Here is a 16,309-nt window from a genome sequence, read left to right as displayed (position 1 = left end):
GGCCTTGGATGATTGTATGAGTGATCGTATTACACTGCTAGTATTGATCAGAGATGCCTTCCCTGTTAGGGATTTCGCTCTGTCATGTAGTAGCTTTCCCCTCTTGTTGTACAGTTTGTTTGTGGCTGGGGTCCACCAGACCGTGTGCCTGCCTTTGGTGGAAAGGGTCCTGATGTTATTAGGGATTGCTTGATCCATACATTCCTGGAGGTGCTCGTAGAGGGCATTTGTAAGGGTTTCAGCAGTGTGGGTTGTGTTTTCCACTGGCTCGGAGGCCTTGAAGGGTACCACTCCAGTCTTAAGAAGTGTGAAGTTTGCTTTTGAGATGTTCTTTACCGTGGTCTCCTTTGCTGGGGTTGGGGGCGGGATGTGGATCTCCAGTGAGATTAATTTATGGTCTGATCTCACCGATGAGGGATATACATCTGGTGTGGGGCATGTCGTCCCCATGTGTGATGATCAGATCTAGTATAGTTCCTCCTCTTGTGGGTATGGTGACTAGTTGTTCCATAGCATTTGGGTGTATGGACTCCAGGAACCTTTGGGCTAGGGTGTTGGGTCTTGGGTAATGTTCCCGGTCTATGTTTGGGTAGTTGATGTCACCCAATATGATGGTGTTTGGAGAGACATTCATACTCTCCAGTGACTTCAGGAAGGCTGTGTGGGTATCCTGGGTTAGAGAGGGTGGTCTGTAGCATGCTACAAACTGTAGGGCAGTTCTACCTATGGTTAATTGCACATGGATGGTCTCCGCTACTACGTGCATTGCCACTAACCTGGAGGTGTGGGTATCCTTTATGCATATGGAGACTCCCCCTCCTTATGTGGTTCTGTCCGGATTTGGGGCCGGAACACGTGATATGAGGTATAACCTGATAGTGCTGGGGTGCTCTCAGGAGCCTTGAACCAGGTTTCAGTCACAGCACAGACATCAATGATCTCTATACTGAGGAGGGCTTTGAGGGCATGCAACTTGAGGATTAGACTTCTGGCATTGAGCAGTAGTACCCTTAGTTCTTTCCAGGTTTGTTTTCTAGGGCGGTAGGTTTATCATTTGAGCCTTGCCGGAAAAAGGCACTATGGGGGTGGCAGGAGCCTTTGCCAATATCCGGAAGCCCAGGAGTGACAGGTGCAAGCCGTCCCCTGTGAAGCAGCGTGGCGTGTCAAGCATGTCATCCCAGGCAAACAGACATTGGACCCCCTTAGACTGACACCGGTAATTAAGCCAATTATTAAAGCTGATCATTCTGACTCTGTATTGTGGCATCATTCTTGGTGTGGGTAGGATACTGCTCAGGGTCAGGGTCATACCGGCCTGGGCTACATATTCTGAGAGCCCCTCTATGTCTCTTTTCATGTAGTCCAGGGAGGTATGTCTCAGGTCGTTCACACCGGCATGGACAATGACTGCGTCATACTTGTACATGCTGCGGAGTGACCTGAGTGCGTGTGTTATGTGGCGGATTCTAGCGCCCGACAGGCAGCCTACTGTGATCATTTCCTTGTTCAGTCTGGTGGGTGGGACGTCAGTGTGTCTGACTATGGCGTCACCTATAACATGTGTGTCTGGCATTGTGTGTGGCATTAAGGGCTGTGACTGTTTAGCACACTGACTTTGGGAACTATGTGTTGCATGTCCTATGTCTTGAGGAGGCAGTTGCTTGGGTGTCTGCTTTGGAGGCCTCTGTAGTTTTGGTATATGTTTGAACAGTGCCTCCGAGTATGTCTTTGTGTGTTTATGTGTTTGTTTTGCAGTTGTGATAGTTCTATGTGAAACTTGGGTTGTGGTGTGCGTGGTGTCCTTCTCCTCCTGTCTGGTCTTGCCGGTCCTGAGTTGAGAGAGCTCAGCCTCCAGTTTGGCTATATAGTTGCATCTCTCACATGTATTTGTGTTTTGTGGGGGAAGGTGTGGGTTGTCTGTGTACATGAGGCAATTGTAACATTGCCTCAGGATGCCCAGATTCACCAGCTGAACAGGAGAGGACGCTAGCAATTGACCCTTCGACATGCTAGAAAACATGTAAGCGTTTGCTGTGTAACTGAGTCAGAAGGGACCTATGGGGGAATGGGTACTCAAGGGGATTCTAGGCTAATGTAGTACTTTGTTTAGTATATATGTACGTTACCTATGTAAGAATGCTTTAGGAGCAAGTGCTGAGCTTTTGTGATACAGAATAGACAGTTTAGATTGCAAGTAGGGAAGTTCTAAGGGAAAACATGAAGAGCAGAATGTACGGAGCCAGACATAGTTTAACGTTGTTTACACAGTACATGACACACATGTCCACACATATACTGCACCTGACGCCTGTGGTCGGTGCCACAGGCTACAGTGGACAGAGACATCACATACATGGCAGGACACAGTACAGGTATGGTGACATTGTGCAGGTGTCGTACACAGCGTGCTGCCCACTGACCTCAGGTGTCACCTGTCAGCTGTGGTGCATGCTGTGCAGCAGTAGAACGCTGTACCAGTACAGGAATACGGCCACAATCGCAGGGTGTACACCACTATGGCACACACCCCATAGTGTGCAGATGGGGACACCTGCCTGTTTGGTCAGCACCCTCACAATACAATGCACCCACACGCCATGTCACAGGGGGCAGACTTGCACAGGTGGCCAGTATGGCTCACACCTATGGCATTGACAGGGTTGTGCAATGCAGCACCAGTATGGGATGGTCACCCTGTGTGGTTAGTGTCCGTTCACAACAGTATATCTGCATACACCCTCACACCAGGCAGCAGACATACAAACATGTTGACACACACACATGGTGGTGACCACACATGTATACACAGAGAGACGACGTGTTGCGTGTACTGCACCATCCACATCCATGCACCCCACACTGAGGTATGTACAGATCTCTACTATGGTGTACAGGGTTGTGTGGCACATGGGACATAGTCCCCACGATATGTGGCATACATGGGCACACATTCCTGCACACATGTCGGTGCTGGGAATGCAACACCCGCCATATGAGACATGTGCAGGCGTGCAGCGGTATGTAGTGCATTATGCGTACCAACACTGTATCTGGCAGATGTGCCGATATATGCACTTGGGAGGTGGTAGGTGTTACAGCAGCCATGTGACATACAGTCGATGACACCTGACCGATGGGTATGCATTATGGCAACACTGTCATTTAACAGCAACATAGCATACTGTATGCACATGGCAGGGTAGGATGGTGTGTGACACACCTGTGAGCCACCACCTGCACACATGCATGTGGACAGGTGTTTAAACACATGATGTACACACATACTGCCATACGTGCTGTTACTATGCCACCATATAATGACCCCCATGATGGGTATGCATGTGGTAGGGAGTTGCAACTATGTTATGGACATCGGCCACTGCTCATGCATGGCTGCGCCATGCACAGTACACGTGTCATATGTGTCCCCTGTTGCCATGTGTGTATGCATTGCTACGTTTTGACATGTGTGTTGACATACATAGCACATGGACTGTGGTATGGTATCACAGCTGTCACAGGCGAACAATACCAGGGTATGTGTCCCAGTCAACACCGCTACACCCTGTAGTGGGAGCATACCACAGACATGTGTCCACCTTCCATTCGTGTGTGTAGCACCGCATACGCCACTGTTATGCATGTGGTACATTACAGGCTTCGTATGTGTCCTGTGTGTAGTCCATGCACACAGCCAGACAATCACATGTATGACATATCCGGACGTTGGTTCACTCTGGTACAGCAGCAGTCATGTGTCATAGCTGTGTCAGGGCCGTGGTATGTGTGGAGCAGACCTGTCTATGTATACTGATATGGACGGACTACATCACACATGTGGGATCATTGTTAGTACATGTGTACTCTGCACGACTGGTGTACACTGCTATACAGACCTGTGGACATATGTCACATGCTGTTGTTGGACCGTGAGGCATACTGCTGCACCGATGACATGGTGCTGGCATGGCAGCTACAGTGTTCACTGCAGTGTGTACATGTTTGACCTGCACCCGTGACGCCTGTGATGCCATCTGTGTGTGTACGAGTAACTGCATGTGTGACCACCCTGTGCGTGTGGACGGGTTTACCTGACCGTGACCTGCGGTGTGTACACTCCGTCTGCATGCCGGACGGCGTAGCACATGCTAAGTGTGTGAGCATGCCCGGTATGCTGTTGTGTAGGTGGACACACACGACGTTCCACACTCTGCCCTTTCATGATTCAACCCCATGTGTATGCATGTCTGCACTCTGCAAATGCTAAGTGTGTGAGCATGCCCAGTAAGCAGTTGTGTAGATGGACACACAGTACAGTGCACACCGCGCCCGTCTGTGATTATACCCCGTGTGCATGTATGTTCCCCTTTGCAACCGCCAAGTGTGTGAGCATGCCCGGTTTGCTGTTGTGTAGGTGGACACACACGACGTTCCACACTCTGCCCTTTCATGATTCAACCCCATGTGTATGCATGTCTGCACTCTGCAAATGCTAAGTGTGTGAGCATGCCCAGTAAGCAGTTGTGTAGATGGACACACAGTACAGTGCACACCGCCCGTCTGTGATTATACCCGTGTGCATGTATGTTCCCCCTTTGCAACCGCCAAGTGTGTGAGCATGCCCGGTTTGCTGTTGTGTAGGTGGACACACACGACGTTCCACACTCTGCCCTTTCATGATTCAACCCCATGTGTATGCATGTCTGCACTCTGCAAATGCTAAGTGTGTGAGCATGCCCAGTAAGCAGTTGTGGAGATGGACACACAGTACAGTGCACACTGCGCCCTTCTGTGAGTATACCCCGTGTGCATGTATGTTTCCCCTTTGCGACCGCTAGGTGTGTGGGCATGCCCAGTATGCCATGCGTGGGGACACAGTGCAGTCAGCACCGACGTTTGATACTAGGTGTGTAGCCTTGGCCAATGACATCCTGCATAGCCACGGTGGCCGTCCAGGCGAGTTATATGTAGTTGCTATGCCACAATGGCTGCCTACATCATGCATGGCGGTTGCTCTCTCATAGGGTGTACTGTCTGTGGTGCATCCCGTATCCATGTCGTGATGTTGTGCTCCGTAGTTAGGTAGTATTCCCAAGGGCAGCACTGCCGTGTTACTGTACGCCCACCTTGGGATAGTAACATGCTGTGTGACTGCGCACTCTGTCTTCATTCCCTATCGGCTGCCTTGCCTCTGAAGATGATATCACCCACCTAGGAGTATGCCTCTTGACAATGCTGTGCTCAGTAATCTCGGTAGCGCATTCTGTAAATGCATCATGCTGTAGTGTGTTCATGTAAGTAGGCGTAGGTTCAACTCCCGGCCCTTCCCCGTGTGTGTGTTTCCAGCTGCCTCTGGAGATAGTCATGCTTTTAGATGCTTCACAACACATACCTTGCCTATCAGCGTCTATTCCTTTACGGATGATGTCACCCGCCTAGAAGTATGCCTCTGACAATGCTGTGCTCAGTAATCTTGGTAGCGCATTCTGTAAATGCATCATGCTGTAGTGTGTTTATGTAAATAGGTGTAGGTTCAATTCCCAGCCCTTCCCCGTGTGTGTGTGTTTCTAGCTGCCTCTGGTGATAGTAATGCTTTTAGATGCTTCACAACACATACCTTGCCTATCAGCGTCTATTCCTTTATGGATGATGTCACCCGCCTAGAAGTATGCCTCTGACAGGGCTGTGCTCAGTAATCTCAGTAGCGGGTTCTGTAAATGCATCATGCTGTAGTGTGTTCATGTAGGTAGGCATAGGTTCAACTCCTGGTCCTTCCCCGTGTGTGTTTCTAGTTGCCGCTGGAAATAGTAATGGTTGTAGACGCTTCACAACACATACCTTGCCTATCAGCGTCTGTTCCTTTACCGATGATGTCACCTGCCTAGAAGTATGCCTCTGACAGTGCTGTGCTCAGTAATCTTGGTAGCGCGTTCTGTAAATGCATCATGCTGTAGTGTGTTTATGTAGGTAGGCGTAGGTTCAACTCCCGGCCCTTCCCCGTGTGTGTTTCCAGCTGCCTCTGGAGATAGTAATGCTTTTAGATGCTTCACAACACATACCTTGCCTATCAGCATCTATTCCTTTACGGATGATGTCACCCGCCTAGAAGTATGCCTCTGACAGTGCTGTGCTCAGTAATCTCGGTAGCGCGTTCTGTAAATGCATCATGCTGTAGTGTGTTCTTGTAGGTAGACGTAGGTTCAACTCCCGGCCCTTCCCCATGTGTGTGTTTGTGTGTGTGTGTTTTCAGCTGCCTCTGGAGATAGTAATGCTTTTAGATGCTTCACAACACATACCTTGCCTATCAGCATCTATTCCTTTACCGATGATGTCACCCGCCTAGAAGTATGCCTCTGACAATGCTGTGCTCAGTAATCTTGGTAGCGTGTTCTGTAAATGCATCATGCTGTAGTGTGTTCATGTAGGTAGGCGTAGGTTCAACTCCCGGCCCTTCCCTGTGTGTGTGTGTGTGTGTTTCCAGCTGCCTCTGGAGATAGTAATGCTTTTAGACGCTTCACAACACATACCTTGCCTATCAGCATCTATTCCTTTACGGATGATGTCACCCGCCTAGAAGTATGCCTCTGACAGTGCTGTGCTCAGTAATCTCGGTAGCGCGTTCTGTAAATGCATCATGCTGTAGTGTGTTCATGTAGGTAAGCATAGGTTCAACTCCCGGCCCTTCCCCATGTGTGTGTGTTTCTAGCTGTCTCTGGAGATAGTAATGCTTTTAGACGCTTCACAACACATACCTTGACTATCAGCATCTATTCCTTTACTGATGATGTCACCCGCCTAGAAGTATGCCTCTGACAGTGCTGTGCTCAGTAATCTCGGTAGTGCGTTCTGTAAAAGCATCATGCTGTAGTGTGTTTATGTAGGTAGGCGTAGGTTCATCTCCCAGACCTTCCCCGTGTGTGTTTCCAGCTGCCTCTGGAGATAATAATGCTTTTAGACGCTTCATGACACATACCTTGCCTATCAGCGTCAATTCCTTTACGGATGATGTCACCCACCTAGAAGTATGCCTCTGACAGTGCTGTGCTCAGTAATCTCAGTAGCGCATTCTGTAAATGCATCATGCTGTAGTGTGTTCATATAGGTAGGCATAAGTTCAACTCCTGGCCCTTCCCGGTGTGTGTGTTTCCAGCTGCCTCTGGAGATAGTAATGCTTTTAGACGCTTCACAACACATACATTTGCTATCGGCGTCTATTCTTTTGCGGATGATGTCACCCACCTAGACGTATGCCTCTAACAGTGCTCCGAGTAGCGCGTTCCGTACCTGTGTCATACTGTCATGCGGTTGGGTAGGTAGGGGTAAGGTCAATTCCCATGCCTGCCAGCTGCGTGTGTGTGTGTGTGTGTGTGTGTGTGTGTGTGTGTGTGTGTGTGTGTGTGTGTCTATGCTCCCAGCCACATGGGTTTGTAGGTTATGGTTTTAGATGCTCTGCAGCACACATATATCCTGCTGACATCTCTGTGTTTGCAGATGTTGGGACGCAGCTAGTGGACTGCCTGTGTGCCTGCTGTGGTTACCGACCTCTGTAGCGTGTTCTCCACATGCGTCCTGCTGTGGTGTGATAGGGTAGTGATGTGTAGGTTCCACTACCGGCCTTGCCACATGTGTCTGTCTGTATCTCTCTCGATGTATATCTACATACATATGTTATGCCCATAGCGCTGCTCTTGCATGGATAGCTGTCTGTCCCATGTATCGCATATTTGCACGGCTGACACATAGAAATGTGGTACGATGCATATCCAAACATTATCCATGCAACGTCCGTGTTCCGGGAGGTGTTGCATGCCCTAGAGACATCTGCTGTATATCTTGGCAGACAGATATCCTTGCTGTACTGTCACTGTACTCGTACACGCCATAGACCTTGTGTATCATTGCCTGTTTATGGTATGTGTATGTCTATCTGAGCTGTGTGGATGGTCGTGTGTATGTCCCACTATAATCGTCTGTGCAGGTGTCGCCACTATGGGTAATCCATGTAGACAGCTGTTTCATGTGCATTTCAGCACATACCTGCGGACAGTACTACCCCTCCTACAGCAGCACATTCCATCATCTTGCAGTGGATACTAGTGTTTCCACACACATGTATCTGTGTCTGTTCATAACACTCCACCTCAGGGAGCGTATATCTGGACACGGCCTTATGTGATAGTGGGACACTCGGGGCCAGTCATGTCATGTTGCTCTTAGAAACATTGATAGTGGGCACAGTGATGTGTTATGCATGCGTATGGCATTTCTGTCTGATTTGGTGTCTTCCTCACATGTTTGTCGTTGTTTCCTGTCGTCAGTTATCATGAGGGCGCCGGACTGTTACTGTTACGTGGAACACAGCGAACATATGAGGCAGACTTCTACACAGTCTGCGTACATCTGTGCAGTTGCAGGGTATGTGTCTAATGCAACATACCTACTGTCTGACTACAATACACACACAGTGTGTGGCGGCATGACAGACCACATGACATTACTTTGCATTTGCATGGCACACCCACGCAGACAGTTGTATTCCTCACACAGGTCTACATCTGCTTATCCACACTACTTGTTCTTTCCTGTACCATATGTGTGCATCGTATTTGCACTTCCCGTCAGTGGCGGGGCTCATGTACGACTATGGGGGCATGGTAATTGTTATGTTGACACTTCATGGTGCCTTGGGGGACACTTCACCTTTGTGTCTGATTACCTTCCACATTGACCTTCGCGGGGCATACGTTGTCATTCACAATTACCGGGGTAGGACATATACATGTTTGCACATTTGTCCTGCTGTCTTTCTTCCCACCTGTCTGCCTAGTATCACCGGTTCAGTGCATGTATTCTGGACAGGTAGCTCATTCATACCCTGACCTGTTGTCATTATGTGTACACGCCCTGACATTCGGCCATTGCCCTTGTTACATTTCGCATAGTGCTGTGCCTTCCTAGCTGATTGCTGCCTAGGCATTCCGGACTGTGCAGTGGGTGATAGGGGGCGCTATTTCCATTGCATGATTGGTGACACTCATATCATCTGTATTCATGGCTACGCCAGCATACCTCTCAAGTGTACCTTGTTATGAGGGACGTACCTCATTTGGGCTCTTAAAAGGGTCATGCTCCTCGAAATTCTTCAGAGTTCCACATTGAATGGGTCTATTACACATTCAGTGTTAGGAATGTTTTAGGTGAAATCCATGGTAAATTGACATTAATCTTATTACTTCATTAAAGGATCTTCTTTATAAGTGAAAACAGCATATTTTAACCATCCTATGACCTTCCTAGTTGAAGTTGTTAGTAAGCCATTAGTATGTGTTCCACATCTTGCCCATTTGTTCCACATTATGAAAGCGAGTGTTCCTCATTTTGGTGATGGAAGGTTGAGAGCTATGTACGCCAGTATTCGCACAACGGTCTGACTTTGTATGGGGTATTTGTAATGTAGTCCCTATCTGTATTTCCTGTGCTATGCCTTACTGCAGCTGTGTTGTTCTGACAGATTTCCAGTTATGGGTGCCATCTTGGTCGTACGCATGTCCATCCATGGGAATCACCTTCAGGACACTGATATAGGGCTGTACATATTTCACACCTGCTTTCCGCATTATCCGGTGGATGCTTTGCACCATTACTGGGGATTAAGGCATGTGCTATACCCACATCCCTCCCACGGGGCGGGCCTACGGATTCTCTGCCAAACAACACCTAGGCCCATTTCTGCATACCCAGGTTCCCATGCCTGCAACCCTTGACGGTACACATTACACATGGTTAATGTGTGCGGTACTGGGATGTGGACGCACTTCTATGGACTTGCCACTCTGGGGATATCTGTCCATATGTCCTGCATTTCATGGACACATGTGTCATCAACCTTGAACAAGCTTTTAGTGCATGTATAGCTGTTCCGTAGTTGCGGCTGTCACTTCTTTTGCGTCAATCGCAGCAGGGGTTGCGAATGGAGCAATTTTTGGAGTCCTACAATGGACACCAGTGTGCATGTGTAAAGTGTAGAACTTGCTGGACTGTCACCTTCTGGCCAGTGGTTTTGGCTGCTGCTGTATGTTCCCCATTCACAGACGTCTGTTTGACTACCCATATTATCTATTACTTGGCATATTTATATCCATGTGTCATATATACGGGACATAGGTCTGTTGTGTGTACATATATACATGTGAACCCCTCATTTCATACCTTGCTTTGTTACTGTCTGTGGATTACCTGTGTACACACATCTATAACCATACCATACCTTTCCACTGTACAGGTTCTAGCAGAGTGTACGGATGGTTGGCCCTTTATCTTAGGTGTGTGTTACATTGACCTGTGTCTATCTGGCAATTTGCTGGCACTTCATGTGAGACTTACTTGATTCTATAGAGACTTGATTCTATAATTATGACGTGCTTCCACCGACTATATTTTTCTTTGTCTTCTGGAATCTTTATGTAACCAGTCCTTTTTGGACACTTTCTATTGTTGTTCCTTTTTGTTTACATATATGACTACTTTGGTATGTTGTGCTATTATTGTGTGTGGAGCATTTCTCCCCAGGCCTCTACTGACACTGGACATATATCCAGCTAGCCTTGCCCGGTCAACAAATGTAAACCAACATAAAACTTACATAAACGTATGGTGGCACCTTCTGACAAGTAGGTCGGGTTACTGATGCATACCCGTCAATCCCTGCTACTAACACACCCGTTATTCTATCCACATTCTCTGTTTGTCTTATCACATATCATGTGTTTCTCACTATTTGTACCAGTACTTTGCATGGCATTGTCCGGTTCCATGCTTTCAGAGGCTGACAGTTTTGAGACCTGTATAACTAACGTGGAGGACACAGCATTAACTTACCCTGCTGTGAGCGGATCACACACGCACAGGCGCACTTGCATTTCCTAATTGTGGGTTACGCACAGGCGCACATGCATATCCATATTCTGGGTTAAATATGTTTACTGAGTCTGTGTGATTACTTGGCCTGTATTAGTTGTGACTGTTCCAGTAACATATCTCTGATCCGGTTAACGGACTTGTGCGGAACACACTTTCACCTTTACACATGTAACTGTCTTTGCGGCACAGACGCATTACTTACACATTCACATTTATATGTTCTATAGTTGTAATCCTAACGGGACTGCATTCACGTTGGCCGGTTGCTGTGACCACTACACGTTTGCTGTTCTGTCTCATTTATATGCATACCCATGGTACATAGCTACATTAACATATCCCCCCCCCGCACTCACTTACGTCACAGGCATCCATTCTCCTGCTGGAAAAAGTGCGGTACTACATGTTACACATTCCCTATTCCCTACTGCTCTTGACCCAGGATGCATATGGAGTGACCACAGGGATATTCAGATCACAGGGGCTTATAGCCCCAACGCATACAGGTCTTTGATTGTCAGGGTGTTCCTGTGGTGCTCTGGGTTTGGTCTTGTCCGCCTAGTGTACGGGACTGCCCTGACCATGTACGAATGTCAGACGAGGCACATGGGCATGGTTTGTCCATGTCTATTATACCATAACCCCCCCCCCAGTATTCCTAACTGTGCACGCTGATTGGCCAGCGTGCCCGTTGTGGATCGGGTTATAGTAACGGCACACGGTCCGGTCGCCCGGACCTATTTCCATTAGTATACCTCGGTATTTATAACCTGTCTCTCTACGTTACATGGGTTTAATATAGCATGACAGCTTTAACTGAGCCACGGAGATGTCTGTTGCTTACTTTGGGGCAGTCTCGCTCTGCTACACACATTTAACATAGCGGGACAGGTTGTACAACACAGCAACGGGGACATCGAGCTCTCTGTTGCTGTTTTGTATTGATTTGCTATGTTGACTGTGTTTTACATAGCGAGACAGTTTCGACATTAGCAACGGACATGTCGCGTAGTACGTCAGCACCGCCGTGGATGCCAGACATCTGCGGATGGGCAGCAGACAGGCATTATGCTGTGCCATTATGTCTGGGGATTAATAGTTTATTTTCCTAGATGATATGGCATAATAGCAATAACCCACGTCTGGGTGTGGGTACTGCTGTATTTACCCACGGTTGCCTTTGTTTGGTCCCTCGGGCATCGCCCTCGGGACCGCACCACATCTACAGTGGGTATATCCAGCATTACCGACACACAGGCGTGGGTTATTGCTATGATATGTATTCCGTGTGTACAGACACAAGTGCGCGGTTTGTCCATGTCTATTATACCATAACCCCCCCCAGTATTCCTAACCGTGCACGCTGATTGGCCAGCGTGCCCGTTGTGGATCGGGTTATAGTAATGGCACACGGTCCGGTCACCCAGACCTATTTCCATTAGTATACCTCGGTATTTATAACCTGTCTCGCTATGTTACATGGGTTTAACATAGCGTGACAGCTTTAACTGAGCCACGGAGATGTCTGTTGCTTACTTTGGGGCAGTCTCGCTCTGCTACACACATTTAACATAGCGGGACAGGTTGTACAACACAGCAACGGGGACATCGAGCTCTCCGTTGCTGTTTTGTATTGATTTGCTATGTCGACTGTGTTTTACATAGCGAGACAGTTTCGACATTAGCAACGGACATGTCGCGCAGTACGTCAGCACCGCCGCGGATGCCAGACATCTGCGGATGGGCAGCAGACAGGCATTATGCTGTGCCATTATGTCTGGGGATTAATAGTTTATTTTCCTAGATGATATGGCATAATAGCAATAACCCACGTCTGGGTGTGGGTACTGCTGTATTTACCCACGGTTGCCTTTGTTTGGTCCCTCGGGCATTGCCCTCAGGACTGCACCACGTCTACCGTGGGTATATCCAGCATTACCGACACACAGGCATGGGCTATTGCTATGATATGTATTCCGTGTGTACAGACATGAGTGTTTGGACAACCAACAATAGCTTCTGCTATTGGCATACAATGTTGTGGGTGGTGCCGGTTATCATACATATGCCATGTTCTGCGTTTTTCCCATTCACACTTGTCTATCCCCTGTCCTCATTCATACGTGGATATTTATGTGGCACATGACTGAACTATGTATTACCTGCAGGTGTGCTGTGTACAGTGCACATATGTGACGGTTGGTTACAGTGTATCTGTGTACCTACCTCTGTGATACTGGGGACTACCACACATCCTTCGCAGCATTACATGCATATGTACATACTATTATTCGGTGGCCTGTGGAAGGTTGTCGGAGCACCGGTTACATGTGTCCCTACACGCATCGTGTTGGTCTTTGTCCGGCTTTCATTGATATCATGGGTTGGACGGTGGTGTTGGTGTGTGTTTGGGTTGTAGTTATACTGCCGATATGTCAGTGGGGGGTGGGGTTGGCACGTGTTCCTCTTTGCAGGGGACCCCATTATGGACATTTGTGTCCTGCGTCGACACTTGACACGTGCCATATGTCCTGTGATATTGACACAGTCGTGTATGCCTTCCTGCATTACTACTTGCGTGTTATGGGCATTTTGTATCTGGTACGCATGACTATTATGTTGGATAGCTTAAGCTATTCCCATGCTATGACATAACCATTCATCCGGGCATATACGTGTTATTCTATCTTTTGCATTGGCCGTGGGTGTTTTGCCATACGGAACCACACATCTACGACTGATGTCCCACCATGACATTCTGTGCATGTGGCAACCCTGCTGGGGTGACCTGCTTGGTGGACGGCTGTTCCGCCCTGTGTATTGTGTTTGACATGTCTGCATAGCTAAGCATCGGTACAGTGGCTGCACATACTGCTTTGTCCAAATGTGTACAGTTATGGACACAGTGGCGTGTGAACACCTATGGGGTTTCAACAGGTCCGTAACCACACGTGGAATGTACACATTCTGCCGACACATTCACATGCAGCCATTTGGATATCAGTACCTGGGGTGGGATGTTGACATGTGAGGTACATATTTGCACGCGTGTCACTGCCTAGGACAATACTTCCTACTACATATGGGGTATACCCGCTGTGTGTAGGTGTGCAGCTGCGCAAGGCTGCTAGCTGGATTGGGTGGACAGTCGGACATGGGTGCGGGTTACGTGCTATGACGGGGTTGTTGTGTATTACATTTGCATGCATGGGTTCTGCTTCTGGATATTCCGATTCGGCATACGCCATCCTATGTGTTTGTGACGGTTACGTTGCTGTGTCTAGCACATTTTACTATACACATGTTTGTCTGTGTTTGGGATATCTGGTTTCTTTCTGGTTGTTATATGGCCACAACTGCCCAGCTGTGCACTCTCACTACCACTGTGGAACTGCTGGTGACCATGCCCATGGGGCTAGTCGTGTGTAGTTGCGGCGCGCTGACATGATGCAGTACACATCCACTGGGTTTGCCTGCTGACAGTGCATTGCATGACGGACACGGTATTCTGAGTATCCATTTTGTACTTCGTGGATTTATGGTTGGTTCTCCATTTTGTGTGGACGGGTACTATGTTGCATACTCTGCATACGTTTCATTATCCATGGACACTGGTTGGTGCGGTTACTATTGCAGGCGGCATGTGACAGTCAGTACTTTAGGTTGCTCATCGCCTGCCGGCTTGGCCACGCCTACGGGCGCATCCTATTTGGGCTCCTTGAACTCGCGCACGTGCCCTATGCACGTGGTTGTGGTTGCGGCGCACACTCATTACTATGCATGTGGTGCTGCTACGCCAGTTATACGCTGCATGGCCGGCGCAAGCCTTACGCTGGCCTTGCGCTGAGCTTCATGAATCCGGGGGGTAGTTCATGTTTGAACATTTTCTTCACAATAAAAAATGAGTGTAAAAATTATCATGTATTTTTGCTTCTGTTGTGAGAGGTCATAACATAGTTTCTTTCCCACTTGTGCTTGCACCTACCATCTCCAACTCCATGGTTTTACAACACTGAGGAAGACTGAAAAGTCCCCAGAGCAGTGCACAGTAGTCTTGGGCATTCACCTGTTTCCCTCTGACACATGAAAGCAAGTGATCTCTGAGGTTTCAAGTATTGAGGAAGTCAGTCATTTTTTACCCTAAATGTATTCATTTGAATGCTGCTAGTCATGAAAGTGTACTAGACAGGACACTTTGTTTTATGTCATGACCTAAAAATCAGGTATGGAGTATGTCAAAAATGTGCTACTTCATTCTGCAATACAAACAGTTGTTAGACATCAGTAAAACACTAGTGAAAGGTCAGTAAGTCATGATTAAAAGACCAGTTAAATGTAGTAATTAACAGTTACTCAGTATGATGTGCAGGCAAGAAACTACTACAAAGAGTTATTCTACTTCTATTCAGATGGAAAAGATGATATGCTCCTTAATATCTGAAGGTGACTTTGCAGGTGAAGCATAAATTACCAACTTGCCTGGTATGACTGGAAAAATACAACATCAATACAATTCTGTAGAGACTGGTAGTGTTCAGTAGCTTGGTATTATCAGCAAACATCAGACTGCAGCAATAATGTTGGTTAGCTGGGTGTCATAGGGAAGGAGGTGCAGGACCTATAACTCACAAGGAAATGGAGCTGTGAGGAAGCAAAACAGGACAACATTCGTGTTTAAAGATATATACACTTTTTCTTACCTTTCCTTTTTTCTTCTTATTTCTTCAGTTTCTGATTCTTTCATTTAGAAATATTACAGGAAGTAATGTTTCCAGAAGTGAAAGAATATGCCAAAGTTCAGATATGGAACAAGTAGTTTACATTTTTTAGGATGAAACAGAGTTGCATCTTTCATATTTATTATGGCCAGGGGCAGCTGTGATTTCAAAGCAAAGTGGGGTTGCAGTCAGGAAATATATAAATGGCATTAATTGGAATGGTGTTGTGGCTACACAGGGAAGGCCTAACTCTGAATATGGTTACAGTTTTATACAAAGTAATTGTGTTTTTATATTAATAACATCTATATTGTCCCCATGCCTAAGTTGTAGGCAGTGTACCTTATCTTAAATGCTAACACTGAGGATGATGTGGCCTTGAGAATAAGAAAGGAATGACTAAATTGTAATGGCGTGATAGGTTGCAGCTTCATCGGAATTAGGTAACTCTTACTCAGCTGTGATAGATTGTCATAAAACAATGGTGAGAGAAGCACTCCCCATCATATTAATGAGTCAGGAATACCCCGACCTGTGCAGGACTATCACAGCTTATCAGACATGTCAAATCTTTTAATGTTAACAAATCTTTCATATTTTAAGGATTTTACATTATGATCAGCGACATTCTAAAACAAACTTAAAAATTGCTAATCTTTATCACACAAAGA

At 47.2% G+C, this 16,309-nt stretch overlaps 1 protein-coding gene across 2 annotated transcripts in view; it reads left to right on the top strand.

The window, feature by feature from the left end:
• The window catches only part of LOC122815513 (solute carrier organic anion transporter family member 1C1-like), a 4,185,790-nt gene that overhangs the window by 339,580 nt on the left and 3,829,901 nt on the right, over positions 1-16,309 (top strand). The window lies entirely within an intron of this gene.

The sequence above is a fragment of the Protopterus annectens genome, chromosome 11.part0 (genome assembly GCF_019279795.1).
Source record: "Protopterus annectens isolate FY-2018-M chromosome 11.part0, PAN1.0, whole genome shotgun sequence".
In the NCBI taxonomy this organism is placed as follows: Eukaryota; Metazoa; Chordata; order Ceratodontiformes; family Protopteridae; genus Protopterus; species Protopterus annectens.
This window is presented reverse-complemented; position numbering and strand designations above follow the sequence as displayed.